We start from the raw sequence: 14,116 nt of genomic DNA, 5'->3' as shown, positions 1-14,116 counted from the left end.
CTTTCCCCGTCACTCACCCATGGTGTGGTTGCCGCAAAGGTCACAGTTAACTATGGAATCATGCATTTCCCGTCAGTCAGTCAGTCAGTGTATCATTCAAAATCCCCATGGGGAAAGCCCCATATATGGTACCCAGGTCTCGTGCCCAGGTCTCGTGCCCAGGTCTCGTGCCCAGGTCTCGTGCCCAGGTCTCGTGCCCAGGTCTCGTGCCCAGGACTCGTGACCAGGTCTCGTGCCCAGGTCTCATGCCCAGGTCTCGTACCCAGATCTCGTACCCAGGTCTCGTGCCCAGGTCTCGTACCCAGGTCTCGTACCCAGGTCTCGTGCCCAGGACTCGTGCCCAGGTCTCGTGCCCAGGTCTCGTGACCAGGTCTCGTGCCCAGGTCTCGTGCCCAGGACTCGTGACCAGGTCTCGTGCCCAGGTCTCGTGCCCAGGTCTCGTACCCAGGTATCGTACCCAGGTCTCGTGCCCAGGTCTCGTGCCCAGGTCTCGTGACATCACACAAGGTCGCTTCTCGCCCCCAGGCGTCTTACTGATAGTTACACCTGTGAGTCCTTACATCTGTGATTTTAATTTAATGCCAATGACGTCTTTGACATCTTTTGGGGGTTTATATTAATCCAGAATAGCCTATTTTATATTTAGCGTATAGTAGCGTTCCCCTTCACTAGGTAATGCTCGGCTCTGTGTATTTGACTGGACCAAGATGGCCGCTGCATAGACTGCTGTAATGATCTTTAGAGGCGTTTTTCTCGGAATTGAGCCTCAGATTGAACAGAACCTCGATGTTAGGAGCTCATAAAGAATCTGTAGTTATGACCGATTTTTACTTCCGGTTAATTTGGGGTGAAATTTGGGGGTTTTCAAAATAAAAGGCCCCGTGCATCCTGTTGGCAGTGAAGGGACAGCGCCGGAGTTCAATGGTGGAAGTCAAAAAGTTAACATCTCTGTTTCTGGAGTACTGTTAACGTTTAGTTTATCTCAGTTATTTTACAGTGTCGGGCGAAACATCAATGTTCTACAAATGAACTAGCCAAGTAATAAAGGCTTTTTTGCCATTTAAAAAATGTTGAAGGTGTAGTGAAATAAAAAATACGTTTTTCACACTTTTAGACCATATCCATGGTCATCATATGGGCATACCTAACAATGGATGCCAACAAAATTGGCATATTCTCATTTTTGTGTGTTTTTATATCAAAAGTCCACAAAAATATATTTTGTATTACTTCCTGAAAACGAAAACGTGCTGCGTGATGACGTGTCGAGGCCCACATCGATAAAAGCCAATAAAAATGAAGCTCACCCATTTAATTCCCCATATGTGCGCATCCGTGCAGCACAGCTGCTATTGATTACAGAAATCCTCAGTTTTTATTCCCATTCAAGATAACATCCAGACAGTGTATTACTCGGTTTCAACTTAATCATCACGCTAAAATATGTATCTGAAAACATTATAGGGTAGAAATAAGCCACATAACAGTAAACTGGTACAGCTGACCGTCTATCTGATTTGTAAACAAACACACACCACCATGCTGCTGCGTATAGCATAGCTACCGTCCCTAGCTACCGACCCATCGCCTGAAGGGATGCGACGCTCTGATTGGTTCAGAAACTTCAGACCGGTGTTTCAACTTGAAACCGTTTGAAACTTCAAAATAAAATGTCCACCATTTCCGTTGCACTGCACCTTTAAAAGACTTTCTAATCTAGTAGTCCAGGCACATGCCACATATAGGCTCTGGCCTGACAGCGTGTCGCGTGTTCGAGTAACGTTCACGATGACCTTTGCTGTGTGTCTCTCCCCTTCTCTCTCTCTCCCTCTTTCCTGTCTATCTTCACTTGTTACTATCAATAAATGCAAAAAGCAAAAAATAATAATAATCTTTTTTTTTTAAAGTATCAATACTGCAATATAGCTTACTTACAATACAAGTAAATGTCTGGAATTCAAAATTGACTTGAGTAAAAGTACAAAAGCATTGGTAGTTAAATGTACTTAAAGTACCAAAAGTACAAAGTACTCTTCATGCAGAATGTCTCATTTCAAGTTTTCAAATGTAAAATATTTATAAATAGCGTTTTTTTTTGTATACAGTGCTGAATTGGGTAATAATAATCCAAGTCTACAAAATAACTATAGTAACTAAATCTATCAAATTAATGTAGTGGAGTAAAAGTACAATATTTGCATCGGAGATGTAGTGGAGTGTAGTGTATTGGAAATTGGAAATACTCAAGTGAAAGTACTCATGTACTTCGTAAATGTACTTAGTTAGTATACACCACAGTATAGGCCTACACAACACCACAGAAACAGACTATAGTATATGGAAGTAGCAAATATTGATAACGTTTTAAACTAGCGAGTGCAAGTGTGAAATTAATGCAGATTAAGATTTCATGGCCTATTTCTAACCTAAAATGTATAAATCATTTACAAACAAGCTGCTAGAGTGTCTGTATATATTTCCCCGTGCTGCCTTTGACTGAGTTCTCCTGCTCGGCACAGCAGTGCTGGGTTGAGCCTCTCGCCTATTTACGATGGTGTGTTGCTCATGCCTTGGACACATCAGCCCATTTTTTCAGTTTTATTTCAATATCCACACTATTAACCCATATGCTGCCTCCTGCTGGACGCAGAGCCAACTGCAGACTGCCGAGCAATTTTCAATGTAGCACACGCTGGACTCACATCCTGTTTGGGCGTCCATCTTTGATGCTAAATAAATAGCGTCAATGCTAGCGAGCTAAAATTAAGCCATCCTCGCTCTAGAAAGTGCCAATGTTTCCATCTAGACCACCGGACAATCAGCAAAGACCTCCAAACCTTGCGCCTTTTATCCAAAGCATGGAGAGCTCCGTAGATTTTGAGTTATTCAGCTTTTTAGTCAGCCTGTATAAAGGGAGGTGAACGACAGCGCGGTCGCGCAATCCGGTCTTGGATCGCTAAAGAAGGAAAGGCCAAGCCAAAATAATTATATAAAAAAATAAATCAGCGATCTGGTTTGATATCAATAATAAAGCTTATCAGACGGAACATTACGCCAGAAGCAGTTGCTGGTTGGATTCCTTCTGACGGAACGTTCCGCCAGGAGCAGTTAATTTGTTAACCCATTCTGGGCGGGAACCCCTTTTGGTATCTATTGAAAAATAGTAGATCTACAAGCTCATAGCGCGCCACCGAGTGGCGCACTACGAGCTTGTAGGTCTGCTATTTTTGAAAAATCGAAGAACGACTGACATAGAAACATAGCTTTTTCAGAAAACTGTCAGGATGTAAAAGACATTTTTAGAATCTGATCTCAGGTCAAAATGGGTTAAACTGATAAAAAAAGGAGGAGGCAGCACAGCTCGTAGCCATAATGCAAAATGTATTTATTCATATTAGTGTTTATAGTACTCAAATTCCACATATTCCTTTACTCGGTCTCGCACATAATTTGACTCTGTCTTGACTCGTTCTCGGACCAAGGGACTCGGGGCAGTATTATGCGTGTCTTAAGTACCAGGTCTTATTACTTAACTTAAGTAACGGAGTGTAGCTGACGTGCCTGCTCTCGCAGTGTTTTCTGTACCTGTCCAATAAGAAAAAAGAAAAACTAAATCTGGTCTCGGTCTCAACTCGGTCTCGCCTCCCATAGGTCCCTGTGTCGACTCGGACCCGACTCTTTCCCACACTCAGTCTAGACTCGGACTTGCTCTCTCCAATTGTTGTTGTTTGTTTAAATGGTGGAAATTGCTGATCTAGAATGTGTGCTATTTTCACACACACACACACACACACACACACACACACACACACACACACACACACACACACACACACACACACACACACACACACACACACACACTCACTCACTTTTAAAATTATTTTGTTTGTCTTTAAATCTATTAATGGTCTGGCTCCTCTATATCTGTCTGACCTTATTGAGGTCTATACTCCTCCAAGGTCACTGCGGTCTGAGGGCCAGCTTAATCTCAGGGTCAGAAAGAAGACCCGCTTAAAGTCCAGAGGCGACCGAGCCTTTTCTGTTGTAGCCCCCAAATTATGGAACGCACCCTCACACGGTTAATGCAATTCTCTGTGCTCGTTGGATCAATGCTGTGTTGTGTCATGGCCGCCCAATGCATTTCCAATGGAGGTCACATGGTTTGACACAACATTGTGTTGTATGAGGGGGAGGGGCGCAGTCGAATGCGCCCCTCCCCCTCACAGACTGTGGTTGTACTGGTCAGCTCCCAGGTTTTAATGTGTGTGTGTGTGTGTGTGTGTGTGTGTGTGTGTGTGTGTGTGTGTGTGTGTGTGTGTGTGTGTGTGTGTGTGTGTGTGTGTGTGTGTGTGTGTGTGTGTGTGTGTGTGTGTGTGTGCGTGTCTGTCTGTCTCTATGTGCAGGGCGTTGCTGAAAATGAGCACCTGTGCTCAGCTACTTCCCTGGGTAAATAAAGAATAAAAAATAATAAAAATAAAATAAAAAAATAAATAAAAAATTAGCCCCTTCCATCGAGACTTTTAAATCTCGCCTAAAGACCCACCTTTATACCTTGGCCTTTAACCCCGCTTGAGTTCCTTCGGTCCTTGTAAATGTTTTGTTTCACTGTGACGCTGTTGCTTTTCCGTGATGTGTCTCAGTTGTTTTCACTGTTTGTACTTTGGTTTTTATGTCAAACCAACGTTAGTTTTATGGCAAACCAACGCTAGTCTATGATGTCAGACCAACGTTAGTTTATGATGTCAGACCAACGTTGGGTTATGACGTCAATCAAACTTTCATATCCAACCAAAATACAACTAATATCCAACGTTGGGAGCCGGACATATAATCAACGTCTACATAACCTCAGAGATTGACGTCAAACCAACGTTAGTTTATGATGTCAGACCAACGTTAGGTTATGATGTCAGACCAACGTTAGTTTATTATGTCAGACCAACGTTAGGTTATGATGTCAGACCAACGTTAGGTTATGATGTCAGACCAACGTTAGGTTATGATGTCAGACCAACGTTAGGTTATGATGTCAGACCAACGTTAGTTTATGATGTCAGACCAACGTTAGGTTATGATGTCAGACCAACGTTAGGTTATGACGTCAATCAAACTTTCATATCCAACCAAAAAACAATGGTCATCCAACGTTGGAGTACAACGTTATCCTAACGTCATGTAGACGTCTTGTGCCAGCATATATATATATAGATGAATTGAACATGGTGGACCCTCTTGTAAACAAGTGTAATGCTTAATTGGGTCGTCCACTCACAGTTAACAGTCTTTTGTATTGAGTTTGTGCTTGAAATGTACTGTAATTCTGCAAACTGTTAATACATATTTTAGAGAGAGAGAGAGAGAGAGAGAGAGAGTGGAGAGATTCTTTTTTGTATAGTATTTATTTTTAAGGACCCCCCTTCTGTGTAGCCCATAGAACTCGAGGCTAGGTCTCTAGACTCTAGTCTATAACATGCATGGGCAACTGGCGGCCTGCGGGCCACATGCGGCCCCCACCTTCACTTAATGTGGCCTGCAGGTTGATATCAGAATACTGATATATTATTGATTTCAGATGTTACAATTTCAAACATGCAAACATGACCCGCTTTAAAGGTATATTCAGTGATTTTACTTAATTCAAATATCACTTTTTTTCCCTTTTTTTCTGGACAATCCTCCCTACTATAGAGTGTGCTGACCATATAAGGAGTTCCTCCCTGTCCCCAGTGTGCCCCTGGGGTCAAAAAACCCTAGTTTCAGTTTTGGTGGCGGGTGGCAAAGCCTTCATCCAATCAGGATGAGAGGGGCCTTCCTCCAATCATGATCGACTGGGGGCGGGCCTTGGTGCACATGCTGTTGGCCTGTTGCACTTCCCCCCACTGTAGAGTGTGCATGTGCACATTTTGTTACCGGGGCGGACTGGGTGGTTTTCCAAATCACCCAAATCACTGAATGCTCCTTTAATTAATTCAGTCCATATACAGGTATGTAGCTTATTGACTGGTATTAAAATGTTATTGTGTATGTGTCCAATGTATTGGATTCCAATAAAAAAATATCAAAAAAATATTCAGGATTTTAATTAATTCATTTCAAATATAGCAAAAACAGCCGATCTAGAAGCTGCACTGCAACACGTTTTGAGCTTGTAGATCGACTATGACAGTAATATGCAATATGGCTCTCTGGAGTGAGTGTGGCTCTCTCCATCTTCAAAGTTGCCCACCCCTGTTTTAAAGGAAGGGTATTGTAGATGTATTTGTGGATATGACGAGTTAAATACTTCTTGTGATGACCTCATCACATTTGTGAAGACGGCTATGGCCGATTTTAGCCCAAGGAGTGTTTTTCGTGCAAAACTCGGTTCACGGAAATATATTTTAAAATATCTTTACATTTTATTTTTGTATTTTCTTTTCTGCTAAGCAACAAGCTATATGCTTACATGATTTCTAGACAAAACGGAAGTGGGGAGGAGGCTCCACTTTATCGCTTACTCATGATAGCTCTTCCGTTGCTCCAGACTGTATGATGAAGCATTTGGAAATTGCGAAAGTCAACAGTCTCGTAACGCAAGACTACATGCTACTCAACCCATTTAGACCTGAGGCTGATTCTAAAAAGAATTGCTTCTTGTTTTAATATTTGTATTGTTTTTTAAATGTTTTCACGTACAGTTACTTACTTTACAAACCTTTACAATTTACAATTTTACAATTTAGGCATTTAGCAGACGCTCTTAATCCAGAGCGACTTACATTAGGCAAGAACAAAAGTATGGGAATACATCACATTCATTTATCAAGAAACATGCGTAAGCTAAGAACGTAACTAGAACATATCTATATGAAGACACTATACATATTAACTATACATATATACTATACTATGCTATACATATGTACTATGATGTGCTATGACTACATACAATGCAATTATTGTGCTGTCTACATGACATGCTATAAGTCTTTTTCAAAAAAAGTCTACAAAAGACATACTTTACCAAACTGACAGGCAGAGAAAACAAAAAAACAAAAAAACATTGGGACGGGGGACAGGGGACAGGACGGGGGGTTCCTCCATTTCATCTATTCTACGCCATCCACACCATAAAGTAAGAAGCAAAACAAAAAGAAGAGCAAGCTAAAAGGAAAGCAAACCAAGACAGTCACATGCCTCGAGCCCATTCACATGTAGACATACAGTTTTTTTTCCCCCCCATTTTTTTTCTCTTTTTCCTATCCTAGGTCTGTCCAATCAATGGGGCATTGGGCCTTTAGAAGGATCCGAGAAATTTCAGCAGGAAAATAATCTAATATTGGGGCCCACACCACCTGAAAGGAAGTGTCGTTGCCTCTATGCATTCTTTCATGGGGGTAGCACACCGAAGATCTCTCTATACCACATTTGTAGGCCTACAGTTGGAGGCTTATCCTTTTTTAAATTTTTTGTGGCTTTTGCCTTTATTTTATATTTTTATGGAGGGACAGACAGATCGGGAGTCAAACCCGCGGCACACTGCCAGACTGGATTACCAGCCAAGGTGCCTGGACCACTGAGCCATGGCCCAGGCCAAGGAGGCTTATCCTTAATCCAGCATTTCCGGGCTGAAAGTAGAAGTTTATCGAATAGTTTGAATTGTAAGGGTGTCAAAAAAATTTTTTGACGGGAGTCCCAGTAAGAAAGCTCCCGGATCCTTCTTTATTTTCACCTTGAAAATGTTGCTTAACTCACGTGCCACTTACGTGCCACCTGGATATACACTTACATTGAAAAAATTGCTTCTAAAACAGTTTTCTGAAAAACCTATGTTTCTATGTCAGTATGGTGCTCAACCTTTTTCATGTCAAGGACCCCCAGAATGATCTGAATTTGGCCGCGGACCCCCATCTGAAAATATGTAGTTCCAGGGACCCCCAGGAGCAAAGATTTGAGTTAAAAACATTCGCTCTGAAAGAATATATATTCAAAGATTTGCAACACTTTCAAAAAATAGCAGATCTACAAGCTTGTAGCGCTATGAGCTTGTAGATCTGCTATTTTTCAATAGCTAAAGTATAACATAACCACCAAAAGGGGTTCCCGTACTGAATGGGTTAGAGCATGATTCAAATTTGAAATTGTTGCCTTATATAGGTTTTCAAAATGGTACCCCAACGTTCAACCCCTGAATTTACCATGATCCAAAATTTGTATAATAATCCATTTTTAATATGTTATTTGGATTGACCCTAAAGATCATAAAAAACCTTGAACGATTATTATTGCAATTTCTTTTGGGTCAAATCTTAGATTGGCTGACTGCCTATAGGTTTTTGGACAGGAGAACTGGAGGAAGTGATAAAAGGAGGAAGTACTTTGTGAACTACATGTGTTACTTTGAGATTAGAGATTATGAGTGTCCGTCCACATACCATACGTATATTATTACAAAATGCAATGACAAGGTATGATACATGTTCAACTGTCTGTTACACAACGTTTGGAATGGAAATATTTCATTATCACACATACAGATCAAAGTCACTCTACCCAAGGGCCATATAAAGGCAGATGAACCCCTCAACCGTTAGACACAATACGTAGACCTTACAATACAGCGTCGAGTCTGCAGAAAGGTATGGTATAGAGGTCATTTTTGCAACAATATACTCTATTCATTAATGCTAGAGAGGCATACTGAAGGGCAACGATACGTGACGATTTGCATGAGAAGCTAACATTATTTGTCATGATGTGTTTGGTTCTGGATTGCAGGATGAAGGGCCTTGCGACTGCCGTTGTGCTAATGGTGCTGCTGGGTGTATTGATGCCTGATCTAGTGGACGCTCGACGTGGACGTAAAGAAGGTAAAACACCCACAAACATGCATTGGGCTTAATTAAAGCCCAAATATACTTGCAAACAATGCGATTGACCTTTTTTTCCACCACGCGTTTTAGTTACAACTAAAGTAGCGACTAGTTGCATGGGTGAGGTTGGGGCTTTAGGTATGGATATGTCAGTGTCGAAAACTACTGAGATGCCTGAAATAGTCAGCATCCATCTGTACCTGTAGAATGTTAGAACATATTCGGCACTACATGGACATATAGTTTGAATTTAGTTTAGTTTATTTCAAATGCATTGTTACCATATCTCAGCTCAGTCTGTCTGTGCATCTTTTCAAAGCATTTATTTCATTACAGGATATTATTATGGATATACAGTAGCATAATGTGCTACTGTATAGTGTATATCAATAATAAAGCCTTGCTTTCATAATATAATCACTATTTAGTAGTTAGTCTACTCCTTTGCACTCTCCATGCAGCATGATGTTAGTTGTAAATTATACAGATAATTAATTATAATTCATTGATAGCTTCAAACCTATTGTATTTTAACATATATCAGATCATAACAGTGCTTTGTGGAGATGATAATTGTTTTTGTCTTGTGTTGTAGATAATCGTGCAGTCACTTTAAGGCGTTCAGACATTGGCAGGATGTTTGACAAGTAAGGACTCTTTAATACTACTACTACTACTACTACTACTACTATACTACTATACTACTACTACTATTACAGTGCAAGTACAATAATGTATTACTACAATTTGCAATTAAGCAGTCACTCTTAGTCTTAACCCATTTAAGGACTGAGACCAGATTCTACAAATGTATTCTAATCATGACAGTTTTCTGTTTTCATGTTTCTATATCAGTGGTTCTCAAACTATTTAATGTCAATGACCCCAGAAAGTATATATAATTGGCCGCCGACCCGCATCTGAAAATATGTTGTTCCAGGGACCCCCCGAGAAGCAAAGACTTGAGTTAGCATTTTATGTAGACATAGCACAATATATATATATGCATAGTTTCATTATATAGATATTCCACTGTTAGGTTCTTAGCTTACCTATGATTCACGATTACTATTTTTATGTATATGATGTAGGCTATTACCATGTTTTTTTGTTCTTGCTTACTGTAAATCGCTCTGGATTAAGAGTGTCTGCCAAATGCCGAAATTGCAAATTGTTAGAATCCATTTATTGTTTTTGTTGTCATGTCAAATAATAAAAGTCCTCAATGTGAATGGCCTCCTTCCTCAGGCACGGCGTGACCATCCCAGAGTACAACGTTGGAGGCATACGGCGCATCAAGACCGTCCGGAGTGGACGTAGCACGGGCCGCCATCCGTCACGTAGCACGGGCCGCCCCCGTCCTCGCCGGGGTGGACGCCATGGACAAGGCATGCGGCTCGCTAGCTGGGACCGCATAGCCCGGCGTCCTAGTCGGTGTGGCTGGCGTGGATGTAGCACCGGCCGCATTCGTCCTAGTCGTGTGGCTGCCGTGGATGTAGCACGTCGTCCTAGACGGTGTCGTCCTTGGGAATATCGCTGCCGTAGCATGGCATGCTGCCGCAATCGTCCTCGGTATGGCTGGGGTGGGCGCAGCATGCCGGTAGGCCGTGTCCAGAGTATCCATGAGCCTGTCCACTAGGGTGCTCCGACAACCCAGACACCCGTGGAGCACAGCAGCGGACACTAAGGGCTCTATTTTTGCCCATGCTAAACCCCTTATGCCTAAACATTACGATTTTGAACTAGCCAATTTACATCGACACGTTGTGAGCTTGTATTGGCTTGTATTGATTGGCTATCTTAACTATTCAAAAATGTTTTTCAAAATAGTAAAAAAAAAAAAAAAGGGATAAGGGGTTCAGCATGGACACAGGCCTCTGTGTGCAGGAGTAGAGGGAGTGTGTTGAGAAGGGACATAAGCCAGGGTTTTGTTTGATGGGAAAGGAGTCAGCTGAGGTGGTTCGGGCATCTGGTTAGGATGCCTCGCGGGCGCCTCCCTAGGGAGGTCCTCGACGCACGTCCCACTGGGAGGAGACCCCGGGGCAGACCAAGGCGCAGTTGGAGGAAATACATCGACTCACTGGCCTTGGAACGTCTCGGAATCCCCCAGGAGGAAGTCACTAATGTTGCTGTGGAGAGGGAAGTCTGGAGCACTCTGGTGGAGCTGTTGCCCCCGCGACCCGACTACGGATAAGCGGTTGAAGATGGATGGATGGATGGAGGGTGTCAATTTATAGAACATGAATAAAAAGAGATATGGTATAGAGGGAAAAGAATATATCCACCTTTAACCTCGCCAAGGTACTGGGGCTCCTTATGTGTGTGCCTTGCTTCCTCCAGGCAGTGTTGCCATGTCTGCTTACTTATTATAAGCAACCTTTGACTTGTTTTTTCTGTAAAGTCACTTGCAAATAAATTATTGGTAGTTGCTGGTTGCTGGTTTTTTGGGCATGTAAGTGTACAGTAGTTGCTTATTTGGGTTTGCTTCCTAATGTTGTTTAAACCATTGGTTCCAACATTTCACGTCAAGGAACAATATGTAATTGTCCACAGACATCCATCTGAAAATATGTTGTGCCTTTTTATTAAAATGTTTAAAACAATATTCAAAATATTTCGATTTATTCTCAATGTGTTTTTAAATAACAGATGTACAACCTCACAATGTGTCCGAGTTGGTAACACAGTAGAGCCAACAGTGGTGGAAAAAGTACTCAATTGTTTTACTTAAATAAAAGTACCAATACTGCAATTTAGAACTACTTTCTTACAAGTAAAAGTACGGAATTGAAAATGTACTTGAGTAAAAGTACAAAAGTATCGGCATCAAAATGTACTTAAAGTACTAAAAGTAAATGTATTCATATTGCAGAATGTCCCATTTCACAAGTTCAAAAGGTGTAGAAAATCTATTGAAAATAGCCGATCTACAAGCTCTCAATGCGTTGCGACGCGACGCATTGAGAGCTTGTAGATCGGCTATAGTTGTTTATTTAAATGGTGGAAATTGCTGATCTAGAATGTGTGCTATTTTCCACTCTGTTGGAAGTTATTTCCCAAACGCTGTTTGGGGGGTCCTTGGCATGGAAAGGTTTGGGAACCCCTGGACTAGAAGTATTTTAAGAACCTGGCGTTAACCGTGAAGACAGACTCTTACCAACTGACTGCAGTTGCCAGGAAAGTAATATTATGTAACACGTATCATTCTGTTCACAAAAACCACCACAACTTCTCCTAAATGCACCCACATTGTGTCTCACCATGCACAAAGGACGCCCCCGACACACACACACACACACACACACACACACACACACACACACACACACACACACACACACACACACACACACACACACACACACACACACACACACACACACACACACACACACACAGCAAGAAAGCCGTTACAGTTTCGAGTACCCCCGCCGTGCCATTAACTAACCTAATCCTAAGCTTTTTTTTCTCAAACACAAACACATATCATTTCGCATGGGCACGTCTGTCTGCACACATAAGACACAGCTGTCAAACAAGCATCGCACCAAGTACAAAATGGACACGCACGAACGCACGCACGAACGCACTCACGAAACCGAACAATTTAGTAGGTCAAACAAAACTATTTCCATTCCTTTCACAGAATAGTTCCATTCTTTATCTCGCTCACTCACTGTTCCCTGCCATTTTCTCTCACTTGACACAATCCTCTGGGCGCGTCTGCCGTCTACAGGGGTACGTGTGAACGTCACATGCTGCTCCGCATCTGTCTCTCTTTTGTGTCTGTGAACCACCTCATCTCTATTTCAGGGGTTCTCAACCCGTGGGTCGCGACCCCTCGGGGGGGTCGCCAAATTATTTTAGGGGGTCCCCAAATTATTTAAAAAAAATATATATATATATATATTTTCACGATTTTTCAAAAATAGCAGACCTACAAGCTCGTAGCGCGCCACTCGGTGGCGCGCTATGAGCTTGTAGATCTGCTATTTTTAAATAGCTAAATTATAACAATGCTTAAAACACCAAAAGGGGTTCCCGCCCAAAATGGTTTAAGGTTATTGTAGCAGTCAATTTATATTGGGGGTCGGGAGGGGGCGGGGCGGGGGTCCCGAGACATTGCCAATGCATTTTCGGGGGTCCCCGGCCAAACACGTTGAGAAGCGGCCTGCTCTATTTCACTGCTTCTCAGACAGACAGACAGACAGACAGACAGACAGACAGACTGTCACGGTGTGTGTCAGGTTGGGGACCCAGATGCAGAACAAGCAGGCAGGCAGGTAAAGTCCAGTATTTATTAGACAAAGAACACTTAACAGCGTACATGGTGACGAGGCAACAGCAGGACAAAACAGGCAGGAACACACAGGAACATCAAACTTGGATCTGGCAGTGTGAGAGCAGAATGAGTCCAGTACTTATAGACTACAGGCTGATAGTGAAGCAAACACAGGTGAGTGTCATCAGGCAACTGCAGGCTAATGACAGAATGGAGACAGGTGTGTAACAGGGGATGAGGTGAGACAAGACCATAGAGTATATAAAAGGATAGAGACTGAACTGGCGCGAAGCTCCGCCCCCCCAGCTATTCATGTCAGTGGAAGTTGCTCAGTGGCGTTTTGAAGCACCCGGAAGACTGCCGGAAGTGCCGTCTCAGAACGTCTACTTCCGCATTTGACCACCAAATTTTGGTGGTCAAATGCGGAAGTGCAACCGAGCGCTCAATGTTAAAGCCCAGCTGCACGGGGTTTCCCGGTCATGAATCCACGGGTCCGCCTGTAGTCCCTCCTCCTACCACTAGGGAGGAGAGCTTCAACGTTGGAAAGCCTGCTTGCCCCCTTGGACAAGACAGGCAACAACTAGGCAAAACAGGAAACACTAAAACAAAACTACAAAATAAGGGCAGTAAACAGTTCACAGTAAGATCATGACACAGACAGACAGACAGACAGACAGACAGACAGACAGACAGACAGACAGACAGACAGACAGACAGACAGACAGACAGACAGACAGACTCACGAGCTCACTTAATGGAGGCGTTTGGCACCACTCAAAATAAATAATTGGTTGAAAGAAGGGGGGGGGGGGTACAGAAAGAGCGAGAGCAAATGAGAGAAACCTTCTACAACAGGGAGTCTCTGGATACGCAGTATGTTGTAAAATCTATATCAACAGTTTATAAATGAAAATAAATGGATATTATGCATACTGTTCTTACACCTGGTGTGAATGCGTACAGTCCATTGTCCAATAGT

At 42.5% G+C, this 14,116-nt stretch overlaps 1 protein-coding gene and 1 long non-coding RNA gene across 7 annotated transcripts in view; one reads left to right on the top strand and one right to left on the bottom strand.

Annotated features, from left to right (window-relative positions):
- Positions 1–14,116, bottom strand: part of grm8a (glutamate receptor, metabotropic 8a) — a 439,481-nt gene that overhangs the window by 291,139 nt on the left and 134,226 nt on the right. The window lies entirely within an intron of this gene.
- On the top strand, positions 8,542–11,449 carry LOC306916686. The gene is made up of 4 exons (XR_013789016.1): positions 8,542–8,621; positions 8,761–8,852; positions 9,451–9,502; positions 10,104–11,449. It is a non-coding gene; the product is annotated as an uncharacterized lncRNA (long non-coding RNA).

Source organism: Electrona antarctica, assembly GCF_951216825.1.
Source record: "Electrona antarctica genome assembly, chromosome: 23".
NCBI lineage: Eukaryota > Metazoa > Chordata > Actinopteri > Myctophiformes > Myctophidae > Electrona > Electrona antarctica.
Note: the sequence above shows the minus strand (reverse complement) of the source record. Positions and strands in the feature narration are given on the sequence as shown.